Raw genomic sequence first — 22783 nt, forward strand, 5'->3', positions numbered from 1 at the left:
GTTCTCAGTTCTCAACAGTCTCTTATGCTTTGGCTCTCTCCCACTCTAACCTCTTTTTTTTTTTTTTTTTTTTGTTCCCCTCCCCCATGGGTTTCTCTTAAGTTTCTCAGGATCCACATAAGAGTGAAACCATATGGTATCTGTCTTTCTCTGTATGGCTTATTTCACTTAGCATCACACTCTCCAGTTCCATCCACGTTGCTACAAAAGGCCATATTTCATTTTTTCTCATTGCCACGTAGTACTCCATTGTGTATATAAACCACAATTTCTTTATCCATTCATCAGTTGATGGACATTTAGGCTCTTTCCATAATTTGGCTATTGTTGAGAGTGCTGCTATGAACATTGGGGTACAAGTGCCCCTATGCATCAGTACTCCTGTGTCCCTTGGATAAATTCCTAGCAGTGCTATTGCTGGGTCATAGGGTAGGTCTATTTTTAATTTTCTGAGGAACCTCCACACTGCTTTCCAGAGCGGCTGCACCAATTTGCATTCCCACCAACAGTGCAAGAGGGTTCCCGTTTCTCCACATCCTCTCCAGCATCTATAGTCTCCTGATTTGTTCATTTTGGCCACTCTGACTGGCGTGAGGTGATATCTGAGTGTGGTTTTGATTTGTATTTCCCTGATAAGGAGCGACGCTGAACATCTTTTCATGTGCCTGTTGGCCATCCGGATGTCTTCTTTAGAGAAGTGTCTATTCATGTTTTCTGCCCATTTCTTCACTGGGTTATTTGCTTTTCGGGTGTGGAGTTTGGTGAGCTCTTTATAGATTTTGGATACTAGCCCTTTGTCCGATATGTCATTTGCAAATATCTTTTCCCATTCCGTTGGTTGCCTTTTAGTTTTGTTGGTTGTTTCCTTTGCTGTACAGAAGCTTTTTATCTTCATAAGGTCCCAGCAATTCACTTTTGCTTTTAATTCCCTTGCCTTTGGGGATGTGTCGAGTAAGAGATTGCTACGGCTGAGGTCAGAGAGGTCTTTTCCTGCTTTCTCCTCTAAGGTTTTGATGGTTTCCTGTCTCACATTCAGGTCCTTTATCCATTTGGAGTTTATTTTTGTGAATGGTGTGAGAAAGTGGTCTAGTTTCAACCTTCTGCATGTTGCTGTCCAGTTCTCCCAGCACCATTTGTTAAAGAGACTGTCTTTTTTCCATTGGATGTTCTTTCCTGCTTTGTCAAAGATGAGTTGGCCATACGTTTGTGGGTCTAGTTCTGGGGTTTCTATTCTATTCCATTGGTCTATGTGTCTGTTTTTCTGCCAATACCATGCTGTCTTGATGATGACAGCTTTGTAGTAGAGGCTAAAGTCTGGGATTGTGATGCCTCCTGCTTTGGTCTTCTTCTTCAAAATTACTTTGGCTATTCGGGGCCTTTTGTGGTTCCATATGAATTTTAGGATTGCTTGTTCTAGTTTCGAGAAGAATGCTGGTGCAATTTTGATTGGGATTGCATTGAATGTGTAGATAGCTTTGGGTAGTATTGACATTTTGATAATATTTATTCTTCCAATCCATGAGCAGGGAATGTCTTTCCATTTCTTTAAATCTTCTTCAATTACCTTCATAAGCTTTCTATAGTTTTCAGCATACAGATCCTTTACATCTTTGGTTAGATTTATTCCTAGGTATTTTATGCTTCTTGGTGCAATTGTGAATGGGATCAGTTTCTTTATTTGTCTTTCTGTTGCTTCATTGTTAGTGTATAAGAATGCGACTGATTTCTGTACATTGATTTTCTATCCTGCAACTTTGCTGAATTCATGTATCAGTTCTAGCAGACTTTTGGTGGAGTCTATCGGATTTTCCATGTATAATATCATGTCATCTGCAAAGAGCGAAAGCTTGACTTCATCTTTGCCAATTTTGACGCCTTTGATTTCCTTTTGTTGTCTGATTGCTGTTGCTAGAACTTCCAGCACTATGTTAAATAACAGCGGTGAGAGTGGGCATCCCTGTCGTGTTCCTGATCTCAGGGAAAAAGCTCTCAGTTTTTCCCCGTTGAGGATGATGTTAGCTGTGGGCTTTTCATAAATGGCTTTTATGATCTTTAAGTATGTTCCTTCTATCCCGACTTTCTCAAGAGTTTTTATTAAGAAAGGGTGCTGGATTTTGTCGAAGGCCTTTTCTGCATCGATTGACAGGATCATATGGTTTTTCTCTTTTTTTTTGTTAATGTGATGTATCACGTTGATTGATTTGCGAATGTTGAACCAGCCCTGCATCCCAGGAATGAATCCCACTTGATCATGGTGAATAATTCTTTTTATATGCCGTTGAATTCGATTTGCTAGTATCTTATTGAGAATTTTTGCATCCATATTCATCAGGGATATTGGCCTGTAGTTCTCTTTTTTTACTGGGTCTCTGTCTGGTTTAGGAATCAAAGTAATACTGGCTTCATAGAATGAGTCTGGAAGTTTTCCTTCCCTTTCTATTTCTTGGAATAGCTTGAGAAGGATAGGTATTATCTCTGCTTTAAACGTCTGGTAGAACTCCCCTGGGAAGCCATCTGGTCCTGGACTCTTATTTGTTGGGAGATTTTTGATAACCGATTCAATTTCTTCGCTGGTGATGGGTCTGTTCAAGCTTTCTATTTCCTCCTGATTGAGTTTTGGAAGAGTGTGGGTGTTCAGGAATTTGTCCATTTCTTCCAGGTTGTCCAATTTGTTGGCATATAATTTTTCATAGTATTCCCTGATAATTGTTTGTATCTCTGAGGGATTGGTTGTAATCATTCCATTTTCATTCATGATTTTATCTATTTGGGTCATCTCCCTTTTCTTTTTGAGAAGCCTGGCTAGAGGTTTGTCAATTTTGTTTATTTTTTCAAAAAACCAACTCTTGGTTTCGTTGATCTGCTCTACAGTTTTTTTAGATTCTATATTGTTTATTTCTGCTCTGATCTTTATTATTTCTCTTCTTCTGCTGGGTTTAGGCTGCCTTTGCTGTTCTGCTTCTATTTCCTTTAGGTGTGCTGTTAGATTTTGTATTTGGGATTTTTCTTGTTTCTTGAGATAGGCCTGGATTGCAATGTATTTTCCTCTCAGGACTGCCTTCGCTGCATCCCAAAGCGTTTGGATTGTTGTATTTTCATTTTCGTTTGTTTCCATATATTTTTTAATTTCTTCTCTAATTGCCTGGTTGACCCACTCATTCGTTAGTAGGGTGTTCTTTAACCTCCATGCTTTTGGAGGTTTTCCAGACTTTTTTCTGTGGTTGATTTCAAGCTTCATAGCATTGTGGTCTGAAAGTATGCATGGTATGATTTCAATTCTTGTAAACTTATGAAGGGCTGTTTTGTGACCCAGTATATGATCTATCTTGGAGAATGTTCCATGTGCACTCGAGAAGAAAGTATATTCTGTTGCTTTGGGATGCAGAGTTCTAAATATATCTGTCAAGTCCATCTGATCCAATGTCTCATTCAGGGCCCTTGTTTCTTTATTGACCGTGTGTCTAGTTGATCTATCCATTTCTGTAAGTGGGGTGTTAAAGTCCCCTGCAATTACCACATTCTTATCAATAAGGTTGCTTATGTTTATGAGTAATTGTTTTATATATTTGGGCGCTTCGGTATTCGGTGCATAGACATTTATAATTGTTAGCTCTTCCTGATGGATAGACCCTGTCACTATTATATAATGTCCTTCTTCATCTCTTGTTACAGCCTTTAATTGAAAGTCTAGTTTGTCTGATATAAGGATGGCTACTCCAGCTTTCTTTTGGCTTCCAGTAGCATGATAAATAGATCTCCATCCCCTCACTCTCAATCTAAAGGTGTCCTCAGGTCTAAAATGAGTCTCTTGTAGACAGCAAATAGATGGGTCTTGTTTTTTTATCCATTCTGATACCCTATGTCTTTTGGTTGGCGCATTTAATCCATTTACATTCAGTGTTATTATAGAAAGGTATGGGTTTAGAGTCATTGTGATGTCTGTATGTTTTATGCTTGTAGTGATGTCTCTGGTACTTTGTCTCACAGGGTCCCCCTTAGGATCTCTTGTAGGGCCGGTTTAGTGGTGACAAATTCCTTCAGTTTTTGTTTGTTTGGGAAGACCTTTATCTCTCCTTCTATTCTAAATGACAGACTTGCTGGATAAAGGATTCTCGGCTGCATATTTTTTCTGTCTAGCACACTGAAAATCTCGTGCCAATTCTTTCTGGCCTGCCAAGTTTCAAAAGAGAGATCAGTCACGAGTCTTATAGGTCTCCCTTTATATGTGAGGGCACGTTTACCCCTTGCTGCTTTCAGAATTTTCTCTTTATCCTTGTATTTTGCCAGTTTCACTATGATATGTCGTGCAGAAGATCGATTCAAGTTACGTCTGAAGGGAGTTCTCTGTGCCTCTTGGATTTCAATGCCTTTTTCCTTCCCCAGTTCAGGGAAGTTCTCAGCTATTATTTCTTCAAGTACCCCTTCACCACTTTCCCTCTCTCTTCCTCCTCTGGGATACCAATAATGCGTATATTATTTCTTTTTAGTGTATCACTTAGTTCTCTAATTTTCCCCTCGTACTCCTGGATTTTTTTATCTCTCTTTTTCTCAGCTTCCTCTTTTTCCATAACTTTATCTTCTAGTTCACCTATTCTCTCCTCTGCCTCTTCAATCCGAGCTGTGGTGGTTTCCATTTTGTTATGCATTTCGTTTAAAGCGTTTTTCAGCTCCTCGTGACTGTTCCTTAGCCCCTTGATCTCTGTAGCAAGAGATTCTCTGCTGTCCGCTATACTGTTTTCAAGCCCAGCGATTAATTTTATGACTATTATTCTAAATTCACTTTCTGTTATATTATTTAAATCCTTTTTGATCAGCTCATTAGCTGTTGTTATTTCCTGGAGATTCTTCTGAGGGGAATTCTTCCGCTTGGTCATTTTGGATAGTCCCTGGCGTGGTGAGGACCTGCAGGGCACTTCCCCTGTGCTGTGGTGTATAACTGGAGTTCGTGGGCGGAGCCGCAGTCAGACCTGATGTCTGCCCCCAGCCCACCGCTGTGTCCACAGTCAGACTGGTGCGTGCCTTCTCTTCCCCTCTCCTATGGGCGGGATTCACTGTGGGGTGGGGTGGCCTGTCTGGGCTACTTGCACACTGCCAGGCTTGTGATGCTGGGGATCTGGCGTCTTAGCTGGGGTGGGTAGGCAAGGTGCACAGGGGCAGGAGGGGCAGGCTTAGCTTGCTTCTCCTTAGGTGATCCTCTTCAGGAGGGGCCCTGTGGCAGCAGGAGGGAGTCAGATCCGCTGCCGGAGGTTTGGCTCCGCAGAAGCGCAGAGTTGGGTATTTGCGTGAAGCGAGCAAGTTCCCTGGCAGGAACTGGTTCTCTTTGGGATTTTGGCTGGGGGATGGGCGGGGGAGATGGCGCTGGCGAGCGCCTTTGTTCCCCACCAAACTGAGCTCTGTCGTCCGGGGGCTCAGCAGATCTCCTTCCCTTTGTCCTCCAGCCTTCCCGCTTTCTGAGCAGAGCTGTTAACTTATGACCTCCCAGACGCTAAGTCGTGCTTGCTGTCGGAACACAGTCCGTCAGGCCCCTCCGCTTTTTGCAAGCCAGACTCGGGGGCTCTGCTTGGCCGGCGAGCCGCCCCTCCGCCCCGGCTCCCTCCCGCCAGTCCGTGGAGCGCGCACCGCCTCGCCGCCCTTCCTACCCTCTTCCGTGGGCCTCTCGTCTGCGCTTGGCTCCGGCGACTCCGTTCTGCTAATCCTCTGGTGGTTTTCTGGGTTATTTAGGCAGGTGTAGGTGGAATCTAAGTGATCAGCAGGACGCGCGGTGAGCCCAGCGTCCTCCTACGCCGCCATCTTCCCTCTCTCTGTGTTACTGTGGATACCCTTCAGCCCTGGTAACCAGCCCTGTGACTTCCCCTCCTCTTCTCAACGTTTATTTATTTTTGGGACAGAGAGAGACAGAGCATGAACGGGGGAGGGGCAGAGAGAGAGGGAGACACAGAATTGGAAACAGGCTCCAGGCTCTGAGCCATCAGCCCAGAGCCCGACGCGGGGCTCGAACTCACGGACCGCGAGATCGTGACCTGGCTGAAGTCGGACGCTTAACCGACTGCGCCACCCAGGCGCCCCCAGGTTTTTCTATTCACTCATCATAAATTTTAAAAATATTCAATCCTCTGAGCATATTACATAGGTGGCTATTAAGACTGTGTGAGCTTGGCCAAGTATCTAGCAAGTTGTTTTCTTGACTAAGAGCTACTCATGCCTTCATTTCCTTATAATTATAAAATGATACCTTGTATCAAGAGAAATCTATAGATCATAAGTCAATGTTAAAAATCCTGAGATTGAAATGAGTCACTCAGTACACAAAATGCATGTTAGTAATTTGGTAACATTTGTTATTATTATTTATACTTCTTAATCCATCCTGGGATGATACCTTTTTCCTCCTGTGTGTTCATTTACAAACACAGCTTAATCAGAGAAAACAATATATAATGTTTTTGAGCCCCAAGAACTTTTAGTCTTCGGGGACATTTGGGTTGATACAGCCTTTAAAAAGACTGACATGACACTTCTAAATACAAGTTATTTTAGACTACTGTCCAACGTGACGAGTCACAGAAGAAAACCACCATAGACTGAGCTGGCTCTCCCCCTAAGGTCCCTCAGTGGGGATTTCTCATATTTCCTCAGGAAACACTGCCCCTGGTTATGTCACTTATTGAACCATTTACCTCCTGGCCGTGTGCTGGGATGACGACAAGGTACTCAGAGACAGCCTGGAATAGTCTGTCTTCTCATCAATAATTACAGCTTCAAATACAAAAGACAACTTAAATTTTATAACAGCATGTGGAAAATATTTCTTTTGTGTTCCGTATCATGAAGTTCTACTATCTACAAAATGGTGTGGAATATACAAGCTGTTTTGTTATACAAAGAAATTGGCTATAACAATTTTCAATCATCATTCCATTTCACTTTGATTATGCATTTATAGCATGTGAGAAAGAGGCTAGAGGAAACAAGAATATGAACATCTACAATGAATTCAATAGGAGTTATTCACTGAAATGTTCCATCTTCATAATTAAAAACTACCACTCAATCCCACCAAATTCTGTTTATGAATTAGATGAGAATTTTCCTATTTAAATGAATACATCCATCTCTCAACATGTGTCCTATGGGGATATAATCCTCCTATGGCTCAGTAACTCCAGATGTACCTTATTAGGCCCCCCAAAATGATTAATTCTACCACAGGACGTGGAGAATAAAGCTTTTTAAAAAATCATTAAAGGCAAATCCCTGAATCCAAAGGCAACACACATCTTTGCAAGGAGAGCAAGCAGCTTGCTCTGCACCTAGACGATACCAAAGGAAAAGATCTCCTGCATTATAAGCTAGACAGTGTGACACTGGCTGCTGGTAGCAGATGGGCCCACAGGATTCAAGTAGCAGACTGATACTGAAACTGGGACAGCTGAAGGAAGGTTCTCCAGGATCATCATTAGGGGAAAGACATACAGTGGAAGGGGAGAGGCAGCACTCCTTAACCCAGAGAGAGGCTTCAATGGGTAAAAATGATTCTTGAAAACTAATGGGTATAAGTCAGGTTGATTATTTATTGGCAGGGCCAATCCCAAAATAGAAGAGAGATTCCCACTCAATGTGGTTCTAAATGAATTCCAGCAGGAGACATGAAAGGGTAGATGAAATCTAGTCAGGGAAGGGCATTATCAGTGTGTTCTGGTCCCAAAAGTTCATCTGGTTCTCCTTCATGAAATACAAAGTTTCAGCAAAGCTTTCTGTTTCTCCAAACAGAGACAGCAACAGATCAAGAACTCAGTGCCTCTTATGGGTCTTTCCACCAGTGAAAGCAAATGGAGTATCTGAGATCCACAAGTACTTAACATAATTCCCATAGCTACAATGCAGCCTGTCCATAAAAAAAAAAAAAATTCCCTGGGTTTCCCTTTTTGACAAACAGAGCCCTGGAGAGAAAAGCGGGCACTATTTAACATGTCCCAAGGAGGATTGATTGTAAGAAAAAAAACCATACGACCACAATCAGGCAGGAACTGAATGGAGACCCAGCTGAAGACTCCATTTGAAGGTCTTAAAAGTTCAGCTGGGGAAGCAATTTCTCCTTAGACAAGAGAGCCTGAAAGTTTTTTTTAATTATTATTAATTCCAAATATTACATCTAACAAATGCAGCCATGCAACAAGACAAATAAAAAATGAAACAAAAACAAAAATAAAAAACCTGAGCTCCTCAAAAGAGGGTTAGAAGTACACCGAGCCAGAAGCTAAGAAACCACACCAAACTCCTTTGACTGAGTTTTAATTCTAACCCCCACATTTCCTAACTGTGTAACATTTTAAGAACTGAATAACTTAAAATCCACTGATATCTGGCTCCAAATAAAGCTGTTCTCATCCTATGTCTTTGGTTGTCATTTTGCTATTCTCTAGAAAAACATCTTTTCATACTTGTCTTTAAGAGGATGATATACATAAAATAGAATAGGAATACATATGCTCCAAATCTGTGCCAAGACTGAGACAGAAAAGGAAATTAGGTTTTATTGTGTTTGTATTACCCACTTCTCTGTTAAATTCCTCACATTTCTGACATAAAAATCATTTAATGTTTCCTTGAAAAGTTCTTTCAGATTCTCCTATGAAACTATCAATGTTAAAAAAAAATAAAGTACCACAAATGAACAGTTAACAAATTGCACAATGGAGGTTTTCCCCAGTCTTCACTGTCAAACATAATGGACCCTTGGCCAGTCATTAACCCCAGGAATGGTTTTACTTCTTTTACTTCTGCTTTAGTTAAACCTTTATCTGTTCTGAGATATCCTTGATCAACATTAGAGTAACTTGAGATTGTTTCTGTATGCATTTGCCATCTATGTAAAATTCATTAAATATATACCAAAAAGAATTAATTAGCCTCCCTTTTCTCAAAGCTGTATTAGCCATCACAGCCAAAGATACTAAGACATTCCTAGTAGCCCTTGAACCAGGAACCCTATATCATTTCTCCATTAAACTATAGCACAGAGGAGTGGGTAATGCATAGGAGTTATGCCTGCACTATCCTCCACACTCCTTTCAGCCTTCACCAAGCTGTCAGCAGTATGATACACTGTGTGACACCCTCTGACCCCAGCTGACTTTGCTCTACACCAGACTCAGTCTCTTCTTTTCTGTCCCAGTTCTTTTCTTCTCTCTTAAGCCCTCTCCTTCCATGTGTTCCTTTTGCTCTATCCTCTCTCTTAAACCTTCTCCTTCCATTTGTTCCTTGAAGGGAGTGACTGTCACTCAGTTCATGCTGAGGCTCAGTACAGACCTATGATGTGGGTAGGAAAATGGCTCTGACTAATGCTGACATTTGCTTAGGTTTTGCTGGGACTTTGGGTTTTGCTTAGACTTCTCTTACAACGTCACCACTCACTTACCACTTAAAATTCAAAGATGTTGTCTGCCTCAGGTAAGTATAAAATATCCTGAGTGACTACAAATGTAAATGGCATAATCAGAGTTAGTAACTAACGGCTTTGAGGTATAACCATTAATGACAAAACATGGATTTCCAACCCACAGAGTTGCAACACAGGTAGATGCATTTCTATACATAGAAGCTTTAGGATCTTTTCTTTAAAATAAGAACTCATTTTACTGAAATTAAGGTACTCTATTGTTACTAACTTTGAAAATCCCCATTAGCTAAAGAAATCAAATCATTGGAATTTATCATAGTCCTTGGTGTTTTAACAATGAGTCATTCATGGCCAAACTGACTCTGCATAGTGAGCCTTGTCATCACATAAAACTGAGGAAGTGAGAATTTCACCCTATTCATAAACTGGGCTGTCATAGTTTTTTATACCTTCTTCAATGAAGTGCATATGAAAACTAGACTTATAAAAATAAATCCCTATTGAAAGAAAACTTTTAGACTCTATCTATCTGTAGCATTGCAAAGTGTTTCTGCTCTGGCCACACCACTGCCTAAAGTATCTGATGATGATCCATGATGGTCATTGTATTATTTACCATTTTTATTCTTCTTATTCTTATTCTTATTTTAGGATTGTTTACTGTTTTAATAGTAAATCCTGGTTCATTTATCCTTTTTCCTTTTACATATTCCAGGGTTGATCTTGACCTGCCTTCATTGTCATTTTGACTATGTCCACAGAGTTTGATAACAGGTTTTCCTTGGTATGTAATTCTGTAAATGTGAATGGAATTGTTGCTGGAATGGAGACATGACCATTGACTTTGGCAACATGAAAATAATTTGTGACCTTGACAAGAGTAGTTGTAATGGAGTAAAAGGAACAGAAGCTCAATTATAGTAAATAAAGGAGAAAACAGAAAGGAGCAGGGGCATCTGGGTGGCTCAGTCGGTTAAGCATATGACTTCAACTGAAGTCATGATCTCACAGCTCCTGAGTTCAAGCCCCGTGTCAGGCTCTGTGTTGACAGCTCAGAGCCTGGAGCCTGCTTTGGATTCTATGTCTCCCTCTCTCTCTGCCCCTTCCCCCCACTTGACCTCTGTCTCTCCCTTAGAACTAAGTAAACATTAAAAAAAAAAAGAAGGGAGATCCAGGGGAAGATGGTGGCATAGGAGGGCGCTGGGCTCACCTCGTACTGCTGACCACTTAGATTCCACCCACATCTGCCTAAATAACCCAGAAAAACACCAGAAGACTAGCATAACAGACTCTCTGGAGCCAAGCATAGATGAGAGGTCCACAGAAGAGGGTAGGAAGGGTGCAGAGGCGGTACGCACTACAGGGACTGGCAGGATGGCGCCAGGGTGGTGGAGGGGCAGCCCGCCCCGTAAGGCAGAGCCCCCGAGTCTGGCTTGCAAAAGCCAAGGGGTGGGATTCCGTGAGTTCTGACACCCAGCTGGACTTAACATCTGGAATATTAAAAGTCAACAGCTCTGCTCTCAGACAGCGGGGAGGGTGAGCGGACACCTCTGCTTTCAGAGAGCAAGGAGGGAGAGTGGTTGAGTCCCGGAAGACACAGCTCAGCTCCATGGGGAACAAAGGTGCTGGTAAGAGCCACCTCCCTCTCCCACCCCACAGCTGAAGTTCCAAAGGGAACCAGTTCCTGTCACCGAACTTGCTCACACCGTGCAAACCTCCAACACTGTGCTTCTGTGGATCCATCCCTCCAACAGGCCTGCCTCCCTCCCGGTGCTGCAGGGCCCCTCCCACAGAGAACCACCCAGGGCAAAGCGAGCTAAGCCTGCCCCTCTCGCCCCTGTGCACCTTGCGGATCCACCCTGGCTAATATGCCTTTGGCCAGACCCCATCAAAGCAACACCATAAGCCTGGCAGTGTGCAAGTAGCCCAGACAGGGGCCACACCACTCCACAGTGAGGCCTGCCCCTGGGACAGGGAAAGATAATGTACACACCAGTCTGACTATGGTCCCAGCGCTGGGCTGGGGACAGACATCAGGTCTGACTGCAGCCCCGCCCACCAACACAAGTACTCCAGACAGCACAGGGTAAGTGCCCTGCAGTTCTGCGCCACCCCAGGGACTATCCAAAATGACAAAATGGAAGAATTCTCCTCAAAAGAAAGTCCAGGAAGTAGCGTCAGCTAACGAATTGATCAAAAACGATTTAAGCAATATAATAGAACAGGAATTTACAATAATAGTCATAAAATTAACCCCTGGGCTTGAAAAAAGTATAGAGGACAGAAGAGAATCTATTGCTACAGAGATCAAGGAACTAAGAAATAGTCATGAGGAGCTAAAAAATGTTATAAATGAGGTGCAAAATAAAATGGAGGCAGCCATAGCATACATTGAAGAGGCAGAGGAGAGAATAGGTGAATTAGAATATAAAATTATGGAAAAAGAGGAAGCTGAGAAAAAGAGAGATAAAAATCCAGGAGTATGACGGGAGAATTAGAGAACTAAGTGATGCAATCAAACGTAACAATATCCATATAATAGGAATTCCAGAAGAGGAAGAGAGAGAGAAAGGGGCTGAAGGTATACTTGAACAAATCATAGCTGAGAACTTCCCTGATCTGGGGAAGGAAAAAGGCATTGAAATCCAAGAGGCACAGAGAACTCCCTTCAAACATAACTTGAATTGATCTTCTGCATGACATATCATAGTGAAACCGACAAAATACAAGGATAAAGAGAAAATTCTGAAAGCAGCTAGGGATAACACGCTCTAACATATAAAGGGAAACCCATAAGACAAGCGGCAGACCTATCTACTGAAACTTGGCACACCAGAAAGGAATGGCAGGAAATCTTCAATGTGATGAACAGGAAAAATATGCAGCCAAGAATTCTTTATCCAGCAAGTCTGTCACTTAGAATAGGAGAGATAAAGGTCTTCCCAAACAAACAAAAACTGAAGGAATTCGTCACCACTAAACCAGCCCTACAAGAGATCCTAAGGGGGATTCTCTAAGTGAAATGTTGCAAGGACCACAAAGTACGAGAGACATCACTACAAGCATGAAACCTACAGACTTCACAATGACTCTAAACCCATATTTTTCAATAATAACACTAAATGTAACTGGACTCAATGCACCAACCAAAAGACATAGGGCATCAGAATGGAAAAAAAAACAAGACCCATCTATCTGCTGTCTACAAGAGACTCATTTTAGACATGAGGACACCTTCAGATTGAAAGTGAGGGGATGGAGAACTATATATCATGCTACTGGAAGTCAAAAGAAAGCTGGAGTAGCCATACTTATATCAGACAAACTAGACTTTAAATTAAAGGCTGTAACAAGAGATGAAGAAGGGCATTATATAATAATTACAGGGGCTATCCATCAGGAAGAGCTAACAATTAAAAATGTCTATGTGCTGAATATGGGAGCCCCCAAATATATAAAACAATTAATCACAAACATAAACAACCTTATCGATAAGAATGTGGTAATTGAAGGGGACCTTAATACTCCATTACAACAATGGATAGATCATCTAGACACAGGATCAATAAAGAAACAAGGGTCCTGAATGATACATTGGATCAGATGGACTTGACAGATACATTTAGAACTCTGCATCCCAAAGGAACAGAATATGCTTTCTTCTCGAGTGCACATGGAACATTCTCCAAGACAGATCACATACTGGGTCACAAAACAGCCCTTCATAAGCATAAAAGAATTAAGATCATACCATGCAGACTTTCAGACCACAGTGCTATGAAGCTTGAAATCAACCACAGGAAAAAGTCTAGAAAACCTCCAAAAGCATGGAGGTTAAAGAACACCCTACTAAAGAATGAATGGGTCAAACAGGCAATTAGAGAAGAAATTAAAAAATATATGGAAACAAATGAAAGTGAAAATACAACAATCCAAATGCTTTGGGATGCAGCGAAGGCAGTCCTGAGACGAAAATACATTGCAATCCAGGCCTATCTCAAGAAACAAGAAAAATCCCAAATACAAAACCTAACAGCACACCTAAAGGAAATAGAAGCAGAACAGCAAAGACACCCCAAACCCAGCAGAAAAAGATAAATAGTGAAGATCAGAGCAGAAATAAACAATATAGAATCTAAAAAAACTGTAGAGGAGATCAAATGAAATCAAGAGTTGGTTTTTTGAAAAAATAAACAAAACTGATAAACCTCTAGTCAGGCTTCTCAAAAAGAAAAGATGACCAAAATAGAGAAAATGACCCAAATAGAAAATCACGAATGAAAATGGAATTATTAAAACCAATCCCTCAGATATACAAGCAATTAGCAGGGAGTACTATGAAAAATTATTTGCCAACAACTGGACAACCTGGAAGAAATGGACAAATTCCTAAACACCCACACACTTCCAAAACTCAAACAGGAAGAAACAGAAACCTAGAACAGACCCACAACAGGCGAAGAAATTGGATCAGTTATCAAAAATCTCCCAACAAATAAGAGTCCAGGACCAGATGGCTTCCCTGGAGAATTCTACCAGACATATAAAGCAGAGATAATACCTATTCTTCTCAAGCTGTTCCAAAAAATCGAAAGGGAAGGAAAACTTCCAGACTCATTCTACAAAGCCAGCATTACTTTGATTCCTAAACCAGTCAGAGACCCAAAAAAAGAGAACTACAGGCCAATATCCCTGATGAACATGGATGCAAAAATTCTCAATAAGATACTAGCAAATCGAATTCAACAGCATATAAAAAGAATTATTCACCATGATCAAGTGGGATTCATTCCTGGGATTCAGGGCTGGTTCAACCTTCTCAAATCAATCAATGTGATACATCACATTAATAAAAGGAAAGATAAGAACCATATGATCCTGTCAATCGATTCAGAAAAAGCATTTGGCAAAATTCAGCATCCTTCCTTAATAAAAGCCCTCGAGAAAGTCGGGATAGAAGGAACATACTTAAACATCATAAAAGCCATTTATGAAAAGCCCACAGCTAATATCATCCTCAACGGGCAAAAACTGAGAGCTTTCCCCCTGAGATCAGGAACAGGACAGGGATGTCCGCTCTCACCGCTGTTGTTTAACATAGTGTTGGAAGTTCTAGCATCAGCAATCAGACAACCAAAGGAAATCAAAGGCATCAAAATTAGCAAAGATGAAGTCAAGCTTTCACTTTTTGCAGACAACATGATACTATGCATGGAAAACCCGACAGACTCCACCAAAAGTCTGCTAGAACTGATACATGAATTCAGCAAAGTTGCAGGTTACAATATCAATGTACAGAAATCAGTTGCATTCTTATACACTAACAACGAAGGAACTGAAAGACAAAGAAATTGATCCCATTCACAATTACACCAAGAATCATAAAATACCTAGGAATAAACCTAACCAAAGATGTAAAATATCTGTATGCTGAAAACTATAAAAAGTTTATGAAGGAAATTGAATGAGATATAAAGAAATGGAAAAATATTCCATGCTCATGGATTGGAAGAATAAATATTGTTAAAATGTCAATACTACCCAAAGCTATCTATACATGCAATGCAATCCCAATCAAAATTGCACCAGCATTCTTCTTGAAGCTTGAACAAGCAATCCTAAAATTTGTATGGAACCATAAAAGATCCCAAATAGCCAAAGCAATATTGAAGAACAAGACCAAAGCGGGAGGCATCACAATCCCAGACTTTAGCCTCTACTACAAAGCTGTAATTATCAAGACAGTATGGTATTGGCACAAAAACAGACACATAGACCAATGGAATAGATTAGAAACCCCAGAATTAGACCCACAAAAGTATGGCCAACTAATCTTTGACAAAGCAGGAAAGACTATCCAGTGGAAAAAAGACAGTCTCTTTAACAAATGGTGCTGGGAGAACTGGACAGCAACATGCAGAAAAATGAAACTAGACCACTTTCTTACACCATTCACAAAAATAAACTCAAAATCGATAAAGAACCTGAAGGTGAGACAGGAAACCATCAAAACCCTAGAGGAGAAAGCAGGAAAAGACCTCTCTGACCTCAGCCGTAGCAATCTCTTACTCGACACATCCCCAAAGGCAAGGGAATTAAAAGCAAAAATGAACTACTGGGACCTCATGAAGATAAAAAGCTTCTGCACAGCAAAGGAAACAATCAACAAAACTAAAAGGCAACCAACGGAATGGGAAAAGATATTTGCAAATGACATATCGGACAAAGGGCTAGTATCCAAAATCTATAAAGAACTCACCAAATTCCACACCCTAAAAACAAATAATCCAGTGAAGAAACGAGCAGAAGACATGAATAGACACTTCTCTAAAGACATCCAGATGGCCAACAGGCACATGAAAAGATACTCAACGTCGCTCCTCATCAGAGAAATACAAATCAAAACCACACTGAGATACCACCTCACGCCAGTCAGAGTGGCTAAAATGAACAAATCAGGAGACTATAGATGCTGGAGAGGATGTGGAGAAACGGGAACCCTCTGGCACTGTTGGTGGGAATGCAAACTGGTGCAGCCACTCTGGAAAACACTGTGGAGGTTCCTCAAAAAATTAAAAATAGATCTACCCAATGACCCAGCAATAGCACTGCTAGGAATTTACCCAAGGGATACAGGAGTGCTGATGCATAGGGGTACTTGTACTCCAATGTTTATAGCAGCACTTTCAACAATAGCCAAATTATGGAAAGAGCCTAAATGTCCATCAACTGATGAATGGACAAAGAAACTGTGGTTTTTATATACAATGGAATACTACTTGGCAATGAGAAAGAATGAAATATGGCCTTTTGTAGCAACGTGGATGGAACTGGAGAGTGTTATGTTAAGTGAAATAAGTCAGTCAGAGAAAGACGAATACCATATGTTTTCACTCTTATGTGGATCCTGAGAAACTTAACAGAAGACCATGGGGGAGGGGAAGAGAAAAAAAGGTTAGAGAGGGAGGGAGCCAAAACATAAAAGACTCTTCAAAACTGAGAACAAACTGAGGGCTCTTGGGGTATGGGGTGGGTGAGGGGTACTGAGGAGGCACCTGTTGGGATGAGCCCTGGGTGTTGTATGGAAACCAATTTGACAATAAATTTCATATTGAATAAATAAATAAATAAATAAATAAATAAATAAATAAATAGAAAGAAAGAAAACAGGAAGGAGAAAAAGAAATACTAGGAGAAATTATGCTGTGAATAAGGAGCAAATAAATGAGACCACAGTTGGAAGGGGCTATAAAACAGATTTTTTACAGACAGGATATCCTGAAGCATATTTGCATATAGAGATATTTGTTTATATTAATATCCTTAAAAAATATCTACTTTATTGTTTTTTATAAGAAAAAGAAGGAAAAAGGAGAAAAGGAGGAGGAGTAGGGTCCAAAACAAATGAGCCTAGGACCCTTAAATGTGAATTCAAGCCTCTACCTCTAAAGAAACGGGGGAGAGTGGGACTTTAGAAGCTCTTAAAATATTAAGTTGTTTCCACTTTTGCAAAAATGAAATAAAACAAGTATTTGGTGTCTAATCTCAGAAAAAGAACCTCTTCCTCTTACACCGACAAGCTGATCACTCTAGCTTAAAGTCTTATTCTCAGATTTAACACTAGCCATTCCTGAGACATTTATTCGAAAATAATATTGAATTCCTACAGTTCTGAGGCCTCAAATAATTACAGTAGGGCTAATAATGGTCCCTAAGAACATTTGGATTTAATAGGGGAAATACGACTGAGACACACAAAATCAAATGGCAACAGAGACAAGAATATAAGGGATGTCACAAGATGGTTTTGAAGCTTTGCTTAAAGCCTCAAAGTTGGAGAGGCTTTGCTCTTCTTGCTACAGGGTCAGAAAAGCCTCCTTGCAGGTAGGAGTAACATTTGATCTGCATACTGAGGGAGTAGAATTTGACTAAGTGGTAACAATTGTAAATACTGGCATACTGAGCAAAGAGACTAACTGAAACAAGCACATTACAGGGAAACAGACACACAGCATGGTGGAGGTGACAAATAAGCCAGCCAGCCAGAATAGGAAGGGCATTTGGCACATAGTGACAGACTGAATCCAATGCAAAACACAATGGTTTCCAGAACATAACCATGGGCAATTTATTGCACATAATATTTAACAAAATGAGATTCTAGGATAATAAAGGGAGACTTCAGTTCTAATAGTTTCTAAGTGGTTAAATTTGACACAAATCTCACAGATTTAATATATTTGAAGGCTACATCACTAAATGGTTTCTGCTTGTGTTCTTAAGAAGGTGGTCGTCTGATGAAGCTTTCGTTGCCCCTCTTCTGAGATGGTTCTTGCGTGTGAAGGTTCATATTCTTTAATTATTGGCAATTTGAAAAATATTTCATTTGTTTCATATCTCACCATCATTAAGGTCACACAAATTTATTAAGGAATGCTGTCAAATTTGGGAAAACTTTCATTAAGGCTTTTGTCATTGGCGGTGGTGACAGTAGTGGTCCGTGTGTATGTATATGATGCTTGCTATTCTTCATATATAAGCTCTCATACTTGCAAGATTCTCTCATATACTAGCTATTGGTTCTTCTATACATTCCAAATTTTTTTCTCTTCCATTCTCAATGTACGTCCAGAGCTGAGTACTATAGGACATTATCATACAACCTCTAGCCCTGTCCCTTTGTAATTCAGCACAAGGAGTGGTGAGCATATTCCTGGAAGCTTTTTCTCCACCACGACAGCCAAATATCTAATCTAGAGTTGAAAATGACTGCAAGCCACTCTAATACCACTCAGTGTGAAAGGAAGTGTGACAGGGGTGACTATGAGTGGAAGAAGACAACAATGTTAACTAATTAAGGTTAAAATGATAACTATTACAAATTACACAAAATCATATGACCATGTGAACACATACTGAGGCCACTTCCATGCCTTAAAGAGGGCCCTGCAGAGAAGGACTTAATAGTGTCATATTAACTCCATCTGAGTCTCTGCATTTAAGCAGTAAAATGGAAAAAAAAATTGAAGGCCATGTGGCTTTCTTTATTCAGCATTCAGAAAGTGATTTCCATTTGTTGAATAGAATACCTGATATTTAAAGAATACAAATTACTCAAACACATGATCCTTAACAATATGGTCAGGACATATATATATGTGAAACAACTAGAGTAACTCCTGATGAATTACAGCTTACTGTGGCCATATTAAGACATGGCAGTGATAAAAGGGTGGGGTGTCCTGAAGTTAGCTGGTAGTGGTGGGAAGGGCAAGGAAATCATCTGTAAGGAGATACAGTATGAATCTACCGTATGAGACATAAGTGTAATCAACCACAGTTGGGACTGGTCTGAGGACAGAGCTCTGAAAGAAGAAAGGGCGGGGGTGGGGGGGGGGGGGGAAATCTGTCAACATGTCAAAATGCATTAAGAATATATGCCATTGTATTCCAGGAGTTACTGTACCCAACTCCTTTTCGAAAGGACAATGTCTCCATTTAATAGGAGTCTGCTGACAAGGCAGCAGAGATTTGCAATCAACATCCAGTTCTATTCTATCAGTTTTTAGTGTAATAGATTTCTTTGTATCGACAGCAGAAAAGCAATGCTGGCATGGGCTGTAAGCCAGACTATGGAAAAAGCCCCATTATGTTGAATTGGATGTTATAACAGTATTTGATAAATTGGTGATTCTATCTGTGGGGCTTGGCACTCTTGGAAACTAGCACTTTTCCATAACGTTTTTTTATTCCTCCACTTTGGAACACTCTTGTCCCTTTTATCACTTGGATGGTGTCAGGCAGATTGTCAAAATTATTGTTTACAATACTGATATCCTCAGAACTGTCTTTATAGATTTTTTTTCCTAAGAGGATTTTGAAATAATACCAGTGCACAGAATTAAAATTGAACAACCATCTCCCAAACCTCCAATAATCAAGTTCTAATGTGATCGTCATTTCATTCCCTACATAACATCCTCTATGACTTATTTAAAGAATGTAATAAAGAAACATAGAAGAAAAATGTGAAATAATTCATGTTGACCATTTGAATATTTATCCTTGAAAACAGCAGAGTTGCCATCATCTCAGGTAGATCTCTTTAATCATATTTTAACAAATGTTTATTGCCTGTTACAAGAACCAATATAGTTTATAGAACCCATTCCTTTTTTTTCCCTTTCTCTTTTAGGATTACAAACTAAAGCTGAAGTAAATTTAAAGTAGCCCTAAAAAGTTAAAAATATTTATTTTAATTTCAGAGCTGCTTGGGATCTAATAAACAATGTTGAAAGAAAACCATGCCTGAGAAGGGAAGTTAAAAAAAAAAAAAAGAATTATTTAAATGGGCACAAAAACCAACCATTTACTTATTAATTACCTTTCAGGAAGAACTGTTGAATTTATATGATAGAACTATTGTCACTAAATATATGGTTTGCTCAAATATTGGAAAGATGCAAAATATAAGAACTCTTTAATTAACAGGTAAATTTGAGCCAATAAGACATTTACAGTAGTCCCCCCTTATCCTTGGGGGTACGTTGCAAGACCCCCAATGGATTTCTGAAACTGCAGATAGTACCAAACTCTATATATACTATGTTTTTTTTTCTGTACACACATACTTATGATAAAGTTTAATTTATGAATTAGGCATAGTAAGAGATCACAACAATAAATAATAATGAAATAGAATAATTATAACAATATACTATAATAAGTAATGTGAATGTGGTCTCTCTTTCTTCAAAATATATTATTGTTCCATACTCACCCTTCTTTTTGTGATGATGTGAGATAATAAAATGCCTGAGGTGAATGTGCGGTGAATGATGTAGGCATTGTGACCTAGCATTTGGCTACTGTTGACCTTCAGACTATGTCCAAAGGAGGATCGTCTGCTTCTGGATCACAGTTAACCTCAGGTAACTGAAATGCAGAAAGAAAAAACACAAATAAGGGAGGACTACTGTCCTTTTATGTTCATTTGCATTTAACTAAAGTATATTAGTAATAGAAGATGATCAACTTCAGAAAATTTCTGAACTGTTTCATTTTGTCTCTTAAGAACTAATACTCATTTCATCTGAAACAAAATGTAATCAAACTCCTGCAGACTACAACTTGAACATAGTTTGATTTCCTTTTCCTTGTTTTTCTTATTCTATGCAGTTTACTTACTCCCAAAATACAGAGAAGTCTTCAGGAAAGAAGATTTCTAGAATACCCCCCCTACCATGTACCTGATAATCACAGATAATACCAGTCAGAGCATTTAAGTAGGTTGTACTTCAGGTCCACATACAATTTATCATCCAAATGAGAATAGTTTTAAAATTAAAAGGGAGTGCTATTGTTAATAATTAGACGAGAGAAACCGGTTAACTGAGATCAGTAGTAATGGTATAGACAAAGAATAACCTCCTAACTTAAACTCCCTGATTTGAAATTACACCCCTTCCCCACTATTCCCTAAATCTCTCCTGAAGGGCAGGTCTGACTAAAGGCTTTGAACCCTTGCCCCAGCTGCTTGGACACCAAAGTGGAAGCAAATCAATCAATCTAACAGGCTAGATTGAGCCAATCAGACTGTTCCCTTCCTGAATTTGAACTGAGACACCAGAGGATGATGTACACTGATTAGAAAGGTTATATGTTGAGTCAGTGCTGGATCAGCCGCACAAACCAGCAAAAATTACAAGACAGAAGCAGTACATAAAAGGTCAGGCTGGAGAGGAAAGTCAAAAATGAGAGAGATGAGGCACTATGAGCCCTAGAGAAACCTAACTTTGTAATTCAATCCTCGATATGGCTCAGTTGAGCTTAAAATGTGTACCTCAACTACAAAACTAAATATACTCTTACCATATGTCCCAGCAATTGTACTCCTGGGTATTTACCCAAATGAACTGAAAATTTACATCCACACAATAACCTGCACATGAATGTTTATAGCGGCTTTATTCATAACTGCCAAAATTTGGAAGCAACCAAGGTGTCCTTCAATAGGTAAATGGATAAATAAACTATGGTACATCTAGACAACAGAATATTACTCCGTGCCAAGATGAAATGAGCTATTGAGCCACAAAAAGACATAGAGGAGTCTTAAATGCATATTACTAAGTGAAAGAAGCTAATCTGAAAAGGCTATGATTCCAACTATACGACACTCTGGAAAAGGCAAAACTATGGCAACAGTAAAAAAATTAGTGGTTTCCAAGGGTTAGGGGGAAGGTGGAATAAACAGGCAGAAAACAGGATTTTTAGGGAAGTGAAACTAGTCTCCCTGATATTATAATGGTGGATACATGTCACTATGCATTTATCCAAACCCACAGAATGTACAACATTGAGAGTAAACCATAACATAAACTACAAACTTTGGGTGATTATGATGTGTCAGTGTAGGTTCATCAATTGTAACAAATGTACCACTCTGGTGGGGAATGTTAATAATGAGGGAAGCGATGCATGTGTGGGGGCAAGGGGTGTGCGGGAGCACTCTGTATTTTTGTTCAATTTTGCTGTGAACTTAAAACTGCATGAAAAAGTAAATTTCTTAATTTTTTAAAAGATAAAAATAAAAACACAGAAAAAGGTATGGAATATACACATTTCTGCTAAGACATATTATCTCTAAATGGTGGAATTATGGGTGCCATTTCTTTCCTCTTTTTTACTTGACAATCCCCCAAAATTAAGTTTTTTTTGAAAATTTCTCCTCAAATAATGTACTCTTTAAATTTCATCTTTTAAATAACTTCTGTTTATACCATCTTTTTAAAAATTTATTTATTTAAATTCAAGTTAGTTAAAATACAGTGTAAAATTGATTTCAGGAATAGGACCCAGTGATTCATCACTTACATATAACACAGCGTGCTCATCCTAATAAGATCTCTCCTTAATGCCCATCCCTTGTTTAGCCCATCCCCACCCCCACCCAACACCCCTCCAACAACCCTCAGTTTGTTCTCTGTATTTAAGAGTCTCTTATGGTTTGCTCTCTGTTTTTATCTTATTTTTCTCTCCCTTCTCCTATGTTTCATAAGTTCCACATATAAGTGAAATCATATGATATTTGTCTTTCTCTGACTGACTTATTTCGCTTAGCATAACACACTCTAGTTCCATCCATGTTGTTGCAAATGGCAAGATTTCATTCTTTTGAATATATGTATACATATATATATTGAATATATATATTGAATATATATATTGAATATATATATATTGAATATATATATTGAATATATATATATATTGAATATATATATATTGAATATATATATTGAATATATATATATATATATATATATATATATATATATATATATATATACACCCCACATCTTCTTTATCTATTCATCAGTT

The sequence above is a fragment of the Puma concolor genome, chromosome B2 (genome assembly GCF_028749965.1).
Source record: "Puma concolor isolate L17-30 chromosome B2, mPumCon1.1.hap2, whole genome shotgun sequence".
Taxonomy (NCBI): domain Eukaryota; kingdom Metazoa; phylum Chordata; class Mammalia; order Carnivora; family Felidae; genus Puma; species Puma concolor.